The sequence below is a fragment of the Macrobrachium rosenbergii genome, chromosome 36, assembly GCF_040412425.1.
Source record: "Macrobrachium rosenbergii isolate ZJJX-2024 chromosome 36, ASM4041242v1, whole genome shotgun sequence".
In the NCBI taxonomy this organism is placed as follows: Eukaryota; Metazoa; Arthropoda; class Malacostraca; order Decapoda; family Palaemonidae; genus Macrobrachium; species Macrobrachium rosenbergii.
The window spans coordinates 26,689,527-26,701,324 of record NC_089776.1 but is presented as its reverse complement, the minus strand read 5'-3'; the positions used below and the strand labels follow the sequence as shown (position 1 = coordinate 26,701,324).

General features: G+C 35.9%; 3 long non-coding RNA genes across 3 annotated transcripts; all 3 read right to left on the bottom strand.

Annotated features, from left to right (window-relative positions):
- Positions 1-813: 813 nt before the first annotated feature.
- LOC136856514 (uncharacterized) lies at positions 814-1,781 on the bottom strand. Its single transcript, XR_010858375.1, has 2 exons — positions 1,589-1,781; positions 814-1,227 (listed from the first exon to the last, which is right to left on the bottom strand). It is a non-coding gene; the product is annotated as an uncharacterized lncRNA (long non-coding RNA).
- A 1,883-nt stretch (positions 1,782-3,664) lies between these two features.
- LOC136856513 (uncharacterized) lies at positions 3,665-4,721 on the bottom strand. The gene is made up of 2 exons (XR_010858374.1): positions 4,467-4,721; positions 3,665-4,104 (listed from the first exon to the last, which is right to left on the bottom strand). It is a non-coding gene; the product is annotated as an uncharacterized lncRNA (long non-coding RNA).
- Positions 4,722-9,543: 4,822 nt separating this feature from the next.
- Positions 9,544-10,330, bottom strand: LOC136856512 (uncharacterized). Its single transcript, XR_010858373.1, has 2 exons — positions 10,172-10,330; positions 9,544-9,809 (listed from the first exon to the last, which is right to left on the bottom strand). It is a non-coding gene; the product is annotated as an uncharacterized lncRNA (long non-coding RNA).
- Positions 10,331-11,798: the final 1,468 nt, after the last annotated feature.

Sequence of the window (11,798 nt, the reverse complement as noted above, 5' to 3'; positions counted from 1 at the left end):
TTGCATTCACATATCTTCAAGCTGAAACAAGACCCAAGAACGGAATATAGGAAGTGTTTTTTTCTTTATTAGCCAGGGTTATTTCAAGGATTTGACCTGAGGTTACAGGTCACGATCCGGAGGTATAGGCTCCTTTGTAAACTTTTTTTCATTCTCCAGTGGTATCCTTCTGCTCTCTGAATGTCCTTTCTTACAGAAAGTAGAAATCCTGGATATAAAACATGCTAGTTTTATATCGATATGGATATAAAACATGCTAGTTTTACATCCATATTATGTAAGGCTACATCATATTAAATCCAATAACGTCATCTAAAATGTAAACAAAAATTGGCGAAAACTGCTAAATTTCTAAAATGATATCTTAGTGCTGCTAGTGTGACGCCATCTGCCGTTGCTACTTAATGTTGTTCCATCAAACAAGATTCCCTCTTTCATAAGCAACACTTCGGTCCTCCCCGACCACCCGTGTCCAGAGACCTCGCCTCTTGGTAATTTTTCCCAAGTTAGTTATTTTTCATGACTTGGACCAGACTGCACGATATTCACCTTTAAAAAGATACCATAGGAACTATCATATAAATTACTTTAACGGAACTTTTAACATTTTTATCAAGTACAAAGTCTGTGTTTTCTTGTATTTCAGGTAGTAAAAAAATAGTTGAATTCAGATCGCATGTTCAAGTTAATATTTTCTTTCTTCGAGTACCATCGTTTTATTCATTTATTTTTCAAGATCATTTATACAAGGATTCTAAGCGGGCTGTGGAATATGTGATTTGTGATGTTGCGAAGGTGTAAAAGAAATTCATATTTCAGATTTTATTGACCTTTATTCCCGATGAAAGTGACAGGTTATATAAATTAGGTTAATGGAACATGAAACCATTTGATGATGATAAGTTACTTAAATTATACACGTAAAGCATAAATTATTATGATCGAAAAGCAGTGAATACGAGAGAGAGAGAGAGAGAGAGAGAGAGAGAGAGAGAGAGAGAATGAATGTGTCGTCTCATGGTCGACGGCAGATGAAGTAAGTCACGAAATCGCTGTCAATCGCATTATGCTTCTTGTGAGATTTCTTGTCTGACTTCGTGTTCTTGCTGTGGTGGTGATGATGAGTCATTTCGTCCCTCCTCGGACAGGTGAAACTGCTGCTTCGTCCCCTGTCGCTCCGGAGGCTTCGATCACTCTCGGAGGAGCATGTGCGGCTCTTCGCTTCATCTGTAGTGGGAATTAAAATACAATAGTAATATTATTGTGCTGGTCAGCTAATGAGGTCCTGTAGCAAGGACATCTTTTTGGTACTGAATTCCATTGAAGGAAAGAGATGGATGAAGGTTTTTAAAAAAATAAGGAGGACATTTTCTGAATCTGATCAACACTGTTCGTGGTTCTGGAGAAACAGTCACAATTATTACCGGAATTATTTTATTTAGAGAAATATTTGCGCCACTCTTCAACATCAAAGAAGGGACGAAATAAGAGAAAAGGGAAGTGAAGACGTAAATCAAACATATTTCATAAATACTGTAAAAGGCAAAACATGAAAATGTCTCAAATAAAACAATGAAATTCATCTTACCGTGGAAGGTATGGTGTTTAGTCCGATCCTGGACGACATGAGCTGGGTGCAGCATTTTGCAGGCAGATAATTCCTGGATCATTTTCAAGACAGTGAGACTGGAATCTTACAGAAATTCCAAGTCAGGCAAAAGATCTTCTGAGATTTGATTCAAAACTTTTAAAAATCGCCTGACTGATATTTGTTTCTTGTAATTGGTTCTGCGGAAGCTTTAGGCAAAAGATGAGAGCTTTCTTCTCGTTTCTGAGCGCTTCTGACTGTGAGATTCAAGACGTGAGGGAGTCGTATATATACCCCCAGGCACGCTGTTATCAGGAACTTTACGTCGAAGGGTTATCTCCTTGATGATACGAGTATGTGCTATGCCTCATCAAGTAAGACTGTGCTTGTTGCCAAGGGATATCCTGGGATACATTCGTTTTCACTATACGCCTGTTTTCCCTTGGAGGAGTTTGCCAAACGATGTTACCATTCCAGTATTATCATTCATATATGTGTATGTATATTCATATATTTATATATATATATATATATATATATATATATATATATATATATATATATATATATATGTGTGTGTGTGTGTGTGTGTTAGTAATAGGTTTTTACAAAAAGATATCTCACAGTAATCTACTTATCTCTTCATAGTGCGAATTAAATTAGGAAACGACAGAGTTAATAGTATGAATAGCTATATCATTTTGTTTAAGAAGTTTGCATGTCGAAAAAATGTATTATTAGTGATATTATAATCATTATTATTTTTTAGGGTTCATGCGGTAGTTTTACTTTTCGTAGGTACCAGACTTTTTTTACTATAATTTCCCTCTTCGTGTTTGAGGAATAATGAGTTGTTCGACTATGTCAGCGACATTGCTTAGATATCAGCGCCATTTCATTTCACTTATTTCCATGTCTCTTTAGTAACATTTCTTTCCGTATGTAAAAAGAGATCTGCGTCTTTTCAGTTATAAAGGTTTTCTTCATATATTTTCAAACTGAAACGTAGGCAAAAATCAAAATATGGTCAATAAATTTTCCTGCCTTAGTGAATTTCATTTCTTAGATGTGACATGAGGTTATGGACCACTTTAATAGTCGTAGTGTCCTTTACCAGTGGTCGGTAATTAAGTCACAGAAAAAAAGTCACGGGAAAATAAGTCACGACTTTGGCTAGGAAAAAAAGTGACAGGAAAAAAGTCACATTAATTTATGGTGGCCGGTCATAAAGTCACAGGGGAAACATTCACAATATATCATGGAGGTCATTATCTTGCTGATATTTACAGTCTTTTGCTTATGTTTATATGGAAATCCCCAACGGGCTTGTAATAAACACGCCGCAAAGGTGGATACATACTGGGTTATCTATCTACGAAAGATTATCGTGACTTTGTTTTCCTGTGACTTTTTTCTGTGACTTTTTTACCTGGATTCCCTTTACCAACTCGTTTATTCACTTTGGGTATCCTTCGATCCTGTCAAGGTCTTTTGTTGCGGAAACTAGAATTACACAAAATAAAACACGTTTGTTTCATCTGTCTCTGAGGCTATGTGATTTTAACCCCAATAACGGAATTGAAAACGAAGACAAAAAGCGTTGAAATTAATAATACTAAGTTGGAGTTTTATTGATATTTTGGTGCCGCTGCTGTGACTCCATCTACCGTTGCTATTCAATGTTTTTCCGTCAAAGAAAGGACCTCTTTCCCTGTCAATCCTTGCCTCACACGACGGTCCTCTTTGACCCTCCGAGTCAAGAGGCCTCGCCTCTTGGTAGTTTTTGCCCAGCCAGTTATTTTGCCTGACGCGGATCAGACTTTTCTATATTCACTACCAAAAAGAATCTCTAGGAACGTCATATCAAATACCATTTTATCAATCATAAATTCAGAGTTTTATTGCATTGCGGGAATTAAGAGAAAGGCATTTGCTGAATTCAGACTATACTTCTTCATCAGTTGCATGTTAAAGTTAATATTGTTTCTTTCTTCGTATCTCATCGTATTATTTCTTTATTTGTTAAGATCTCTTAGACCAGGATTACTGATGTTACTGTGGTATAAAAAAATCATATTTCATATTATATTGGCTTTTATTTTATAATGAAAGTGGAAGGCTGTATAAATTAGGTTAATGAACATGAAAATTTTGATGATTGTAGGTTACTTGAATTATACAGATAAAGTATAATTACTGTAAGTAAATGGTAATAAATAACAGTGCGTGAAAGAGAGAGAGAGAGAGAGAGAGAGAGAGAGAGAGAGAGAGAGAGAGAGAGAGAGAGAGAGAGAGAGCATCTTCTCATGGTCGACGACAGATGAAGTAAGTCACGAAATCGCTGTCAGTCGCATTATGCTTCTTGTGAGATTTCTTGTCTGACTTCGTGTTCTTGCTGTGGTGGTGATGATGAGTCATTTCGTCCCTCCTCGGACAGGTGAAACTGCTGCTTCGTCCCCTGTCGCTCCGGAGGCTTCGATCACTCTCGGAGGAGCATGTGCGGCTCTTCGCTTCATCTGTAGTGGGAATTAAAATACAATAGTAATATTATTGTGCTGGTCAGCTAATGAGGTCCTGTAGCAAGGACATCTTTTTGGTACTGAATTCCATTGAAGGAAAGAGATGGATGAAGGTTTTTAAAAAAATAAGGAGGACATTTTCTGAATCTGATCAACACTGTTCGTGGTTCTGGAGAAACAGTCACAATTATTACCGGAATTATTTTATTTAGAGAAATATTTGCGCCACTCTTCAACATCAAAGAAGGGACGAAATAAGAGAAAAGGGGAAGTGAAGACGTAAATCAAACATATTTCATAAATACTGTAAAAGGCAAAACATGAAAATGTCTCAAATAAAACAATGAAATTCATCTTACCGTGGAAGGTATGGTGTTTAGTCCGATCCTGGACGACATGAGCTGGGTGCAGCATTTTGCAGGCAGATAATTCCTGGATCATTTTCAAGACAGTGAGACTGGAATCTTACAGAAATTCCAAGTCAGGCAAAAGATCTTCTGAGATTTGATTCAAAACTTTTAAAAATCGCCTGACTGATATTTGTTTCTTGTAATTGGTTCTGCGGAAGCTTTAGGCAAAAGATGAGAGCTTTCTTCTCGTTTCTGAGCGCTTCTGACTGTGAGATTCAAGACGTGAGGGAGTCGTATATATACCCCCAGGGCACGCTGTTATCAGGAACTTTACGTCGAAGGGTTATCTCCTTGATGATACGAGTATGTGCTATGCCTCATCAAGTAAGACTGTGCTTGTTGCCAAGGGATATCCTGGGATACATTCGTTTTCACTATACGCCTGTTTTTCCCTTGGAGGAGTTTGCCAAACGATGTTACCATTCCAGTATTATCATTCATATATGTGTATGTATATTCATATATTTATATATATATATATATATATATATATATATATATATATATATATATATATATATATATATATATATATATATATGTGTGTGTGTGTGTGTGTGTGTGTGTTAGTAATAGGTTTTTAAGCAAAAAGATATCTCACAGTAATCTACTTATCTCTTCATAGTGCGAATTAAATTAGGAAACGACAGAGTTAATAGTATGAATAGCTATATCATTTTGTTTAAGAAGTTTGCATGTCGAAAAAAATGTATTATTAGTGATATTATAATCATTATTATTTTTAGGTTCATGCGGTAGTTTTACTTTTTCGTAGGTACCAGACTTTTTTTTACTATAATTTCCCTCTTCGTGTTTGAGGAATAATGAGTTGTTCGACTATGTCAGCGACATTGCTTAGATATCAGCGCCATTTCATTTCACTTATTTCCATGTCTCTTTAGTAACATTTCTTTCCGTATGTAAAAAGAGATCTGCGTCTTTTCAGTTATAAAGGTTTTCTTCATATATTTTCAAACTGAAACGTAGGCAAAAATCAAAATATGGTCAATAAATTTTCCTGCCTTAGTGAATTTCATTTCTTAGATGTGACATGAGGTTATGGACCACTTTAATAGTCGTAGTGTCCTTTACCAGTGGTCGGTAATTAAGTCACAGAAAAAGTCACGGGAAAATAAGTCACGACTTTGGCTAGGAAAAAAAGTGACAGGAAAAAAGTCACATTAATTTATGGTGGCCGGTCATAAAGTCACAGGGGAAACATTCACAATATATCATGGAGGTCATTATCTTGCTGATATTTACAGTCTTTTGCTTATGTTTATATGGAAATCCCCAACGGGCTTGTAATAAACACGCCGCAAAGGTGGATACATACTGGGTTATCTATCTACGAAAGATTATCGTGACTTTGTTTTCCTGTGACTTTTTCTGTGACTTTTTACCTGGATTCCTTTTACCAACTCGTTTATTCACTTTGGGTATCCTTCGATCCTGTCAAGGTCTTTTGTTGCGGAAACTAGAATTACACAAAATAAAACACGTTTGTTTCATCTGTCTCTGAGGCTATGTGATTTTAACCCCAATAACGGAATTGAAAACGAAGACAAAAAGCGTTGAAATTAATAATACTAAGTTGAGTTTTATTGATATTTTGGTGCCGCTGCTGTGACTCCATCTACCGTTGCTATTCAATGTTTTTCCGTCAAAGAAAGGACCTCTTTCCTGTCAATCCTTTTCACACGACGGTCCTCTTTGACCCTCCGAGTCAAGAGGCCTCGCCTCTTGGTAGTTTTTGCCCAGCCAGTTATTTTGCCTGACGCGGATCAGACTTTTCTATATTCACTACCAAAAAGAATCTCTAGGAACGTCATATCAAATACCATTTTATCAATCATAAATTCAGAGTTTTATTGCATTGCGGGAATTAAGAGAAAGGCATTTGCTGAATTCAGACTATACTTCTTCATCAGTTGCATGTTAAAGTTAATATTGTTTCTTTCTTCGTATCTCATCGTATTATTTCTTTATTTGTTAAGATCTCTTAGACCAGGATTACTGATGTTACTGTGGTATAAAAATCATATTTCATATTATATTGGCTTTTATTTTATAATGAAAGTGGAAGGCTGTATAAATTAGGTTAATGAACATGAAAATTTTGATGATTGTAGGTTACTTGAATTATACAGATAAAGTATAATTACTGTAAGTAAATGGTAATAAATAACAGTGCGTGAAGAGAGAGAGAGAGAGAGAGAGAGAGAGAGAGAGAGAGAGAGCATCTTCTCATGGTCGACGACAGATGAAGTAAGTCACGAAATCGCTGTCAGTCGCATTATGCTTCTTGTGAGATTTCTTGTCTGACTTCGTGTTCTTGCTGTGGTGGTGATGATGAGTCATTTCGTCCCTCCTCGGACAGGTGAAACTGCTGCTTCGTCCCCTGTCGCTCCGGAGGCTTCGATCACTCTCGGAGGAGCATGTGCGGCTCTTCGCTTCATCTGTAGTGGGAATTAAAATACAATAGTAATATTATTGTGCTGGTCAGCTAATGAGGTCCTGTAGCAAGGACATCTTTTTGGTATTGAATTCCATTGAAGGAAAGAGATGGATGAGGGTGTTTAAAATAAATAAGCAGGACATTTTCTGAATCTGATCAACACTGTTCGTGGTTCTGGAGAAACAGTCACAATTATTACGGGAATTATTTTATTTAGAGAAATATTTGCGCCACTCTTCAACATCAAAGAAGGGACGAAATTAGAGAAAAGGGGAAGTGAAAACATAAATCAAACATATTTCATAAATACTGTAAAAAGGCAAAACATGAAAATATCTCAAATAAAACAATGAAATTCATCTTACCGTGGAAGGTATGGTGTTTAGTCCGATCCTGGACAACTTGAGCTGGGTGTAGCATTTTGCAGGCAGATAATTCCTGGATCATTTTCAAGACAACGAGACTGGAATCTTACAGAAATTCCAAGTCAGGCAAAAGATCTTCTGAGTTTTGATTCTAAACTTTTAAAAATCGCCTGACAGATATTTGTTTCTTGTAATTGGTTCTGCGGAAGCTTTAGGCAAAAGATGAGAGCTTTCTTCTCCTTTCTGAGCGCTTCTGTCTGTGAGACTCAAGACGTGAGCGAGTCGTATTTATACCCCCTGGACACGCTGTTGTCAGGAACGTTACGTCGAAGGGTTATCTCCTTGATGATACGAGTATGTGCTATGCCTCTTCGGAGTTAGACTGTGCTCGTTGCCAAGGGATATCCTGGGATACATTCGTTTTCACTATACGCCTGTTTTTCCCTTGGAGGAGTTACGCCAAAAGATGTTACCATTCCAGTATTATCATTCATATATGTGTATGTATATTCATATATTATATATATATATATATATATATAAATATCTGTGTGTGTATGTGTGTGTGTTTTATTAATAGGTTTTTTATGCAAAAAAGATATCTCACAGTAATCTACTTATCTCTTCATAGTGCGAATTAAATTAGGAAACAGAGTTAATAGTATGAATAGCTATATCATTTTGTTTAAAAAGTTTGCATGTCGAAAAAATGTATTATTAGTGTATTATCATCATTATTATTTTTTATGGTTCATCCTTTAGTTTTAATTTTTCGTAGGTACCAGACTTTTTTTTTTTTTACTACACTTTCCCCTCGTTTCTCAGGAATAATGAGTTGTTCGACTATGTCAGCCACATTGCTTAGATATCAGCGCCATTTCATTTCTCTTATTTCCATATCTCTTTAATAGCATTTCTTTCGGTAGGTAAAAAAAAAAATGTGTCGTTTTCAGTTATACGAATTTTTCTTCATATATTTTCAAACTGAAACGTAGGCAAAGAGCAAAATATGGTCAATAAATTTTCCTGCCTTAGTGAATTTCATTTCTTAGATGTGACATGAGGTTATGGACCACTTTAATAGTCGTAGTGTCCTTTACCGGTGGCCGGTAATTAAGTCACAGAAAAAAAAGTCACGGGAAAATATGTCACGATTTTGGCTAGGAAAAAAAAAGGGACAGGAAGAAAAGTCACATTAATTTATGGTGGCCGGTCATAAAGTCACGGGGGAGGAATTCACAACATATCATGGGGGTCGTTATCTTGCTGATATTTACAGTCTTTTGCTTATGTTTATATGGAAATCCCCAACGGGCTTGCAATAAACACGCCGCAAAGGTGGATGTATACTGGGTTATCTATCTACGAAAGATTATCGTGACTTTGTTTTCTTGTGACTTTTTTCTGTGACTTTTTTACCTGGATTCCCTTTACCAACTCGTTTATTCATTTTGGGTATCCTTCGATCCTGTCAAGGTCTTTTGTTGCGGAAACTAGAATTACACAAAATAAAACACGTTTGTTTCATCTGTCTCTGAGGCTACGTGATTTTGACTCCAATGACGGAATTGAAAATGAAGACAAAAAGTGTTGAAGTTAATAATACTAAGTTGGAGTTTTATTGATATTTTGGTGCCGCTGCTGTGACTCCATCTACCGTTGCTATTCAATGTTTTTCCGTCAAAGAAAGGACCTCTTTCCCTGTCAATCCTTGCCTCACAATACGGTCCTCTCTGACCCTCCGTGTCAAGAGACCTCGCCTCTTGGTAGTTTTTGCCCAGCCAGTTATTTTGCCTGACGCGGATCAGACTTTTCTATATTCACTACCAAAAAGAATCTCTAGGAACGTCATATCAAATACCTTTTTATCAATCCTAAATTCAGAGTTTTATTGCATTGCGGGAATTAAGAGAAAGGCATTTGCTGAATTCAGACCATACTTCTTCATCAGTTGCATGTTAAAGTTAATATTGTTTCTTTCTTCGTATCTCATCGTATTATTTCTTTATTTGTTAAGATCTCTTAGACCAGGATTACTGATGTTGCTGTGGTATAAAAAAATCATATTTCATATTATATTGGCTTTTATTTTATAATGAAAGTGGAAGGCTGTATAAATTAAGTTAATGACCATGAAATAATTTGATGATTACAGGTTACTTGAATTATACAGATAAAGTATAATTACTATAAGTAAATGGTAATAAATAACAGTGCGTGAGAGAGAGAGAGAGAGAGAGAGAGAATGTGCATCTTCTCATGGTCGACGACAGATGAAGTAAGTCACGAAATCGCTGTCAATCGCATTATGCTTCTTGTGGGATCTCTTGTCTGACTTCGTGTTCTTGCTGTGGTGGTGATGATGAGTCATTTCGTCCCTCCTCGGACAGGTGAAACTGCTGCTTCGTCCCCTGTCGCTCCGGAGGCTTCGATCACTCTCGGAGGAGCATGTGCGGCTCTTCGCTTCATCTGTAGTGGGAATTAAAATACAATAGTAATATTATTGTGCTGGTCAGCTAATGAGGTCCTGTGGCAAGGACATCTTTTGGTATTGAATTCCATTGAAGGAAAGAGATGGATGAGGGTGTTTAAAATAAATAAGCAGGACATTTTCTGAATCTGATCAACACTGTTCGTGGTTCTGGAGAAACAGTCACAATTATTACCGGAATTATTTTATTTAGAGAAATATTTGCGCCACTCTTCAACATCAAAGAAGGGACGAAATAAGAGAAAAGTGGAAGTAAAAACGTAAATAAAAAATATTTCATAAATACTATAAGAGGCAAAACATGAAAATATCTCAAATAAAACAGTGAAATTAGTCTTACCGTGGAAGGTATGGTGTTTAGTCCGATCCTGGACAACTTGAGCTGGGTGTAGCATTTTGCAGGCAGATAATTCCTGGATCATTTTCAAGACAGTGAGACTGAAATCTTACAGAAATTCCAAGTCAGGCAAAAGATCTTCTGAGGTTTGATTTCTAAGCGCTTCTGTCTGTGAGATTCAAGACGTGAGCGAGTCGTATATATACCCCCAAGCCACGCTCTTATCAGGAACATTACGTCGAAGGGTTATCTCCTTGATGATGCGAGTATTTGCTATGCCGCTTCGGAGTTAGACTGTGCTCGTTGCCAAGGGATATCCTGGGATACATTTCTTTTCATAATACGCCTTTGTCTCATTTGAGGCGGTTCACTTCCAGATATATATATATATATATATATATATATATATATATATATATATATATATATATATATATATATATATATATATATGTATATATATATATATATATATATATATATATATATATATATATATATATATATATATATAATGCCTCTCTGCCTCTCAGCATTTTGTTTCATTACTTGTTTCATCCATCTGGATTCCTGATTTTAATGATTGTAACAGTGATTCATGTCTGAATACTCCTTTGATATATATACTCTTACTGTATATATATATATATATATATATATATATATATATATATATATATATATATATATATATATATATATATATGAAAATGAAATAACAGTTCTTGTTTACATTGGAAAATTCCTATCATGGAGTGAGCAGCTGTTGCATCAATGAAAAGCTACAGAAGAAAATGTCAAGATTTCTTTGCTACATGACCCCTCTGTCGTTCCTAGGCTTCTCAAAGATTTGTCGTTTAATATTAGACGCTGACCCACCTCAAGCTTCCGTAGATTTTCACACTTAGAACTCTCTTACTCCTCATCAGTATCGCTTTCCTCAAATAAAACATACTTCTTTCGTCAATCTCCAAGGCTACGTGATGTTGAACTCGGTAACCTAATTTAAGATTTTAATACTTACTGATGTCAAGTGACTAAAACCAAAATTTGTTCATCGTTGTTATTGAACTTTTGACGTGCCATACTTCTGTCATCTTGAAAAGTAGTGCTTAAATATTACAAAAGATTAGACCACTCCAACAGACATGTGCATTTTATCAATAAGAACCATTTCACTCTAGTGCTTGCCACTCAGCCTTTGAGATATCTCGTCTTAGATGCTCTAGAGTCTAGAGTAATCGCCTTCACGGTGCTCGCATAACTACTTGAGATAAATATAAGCTAGACTGTGAATTTCTGCAGTGTGATTGCATGGAGTGATATCTAACGAACTTTCTTGTTGGTAAACAATGATTTATCTTAAAGGATACATTTTGCTTCAGTGGATAGGTGAAGTAAGAGTGCTTAAAACTGACATTGTTATATCTTGTGTTTACAGCTAAAATTACTGTATTGTGTTATAATTTTTTTTGTTATTAGAAATTATTCTATGCACGGCCCGTTTAAGACTTTTGAATCACAGGTTTTTCAGATTCACAGCTTTTTTATGGTTTTATAAGAACCTCCTTAAAAAACCATAACCTGGTCGTCTATTATTAGGAACTATATTCTATGCACGGCCCGTTGA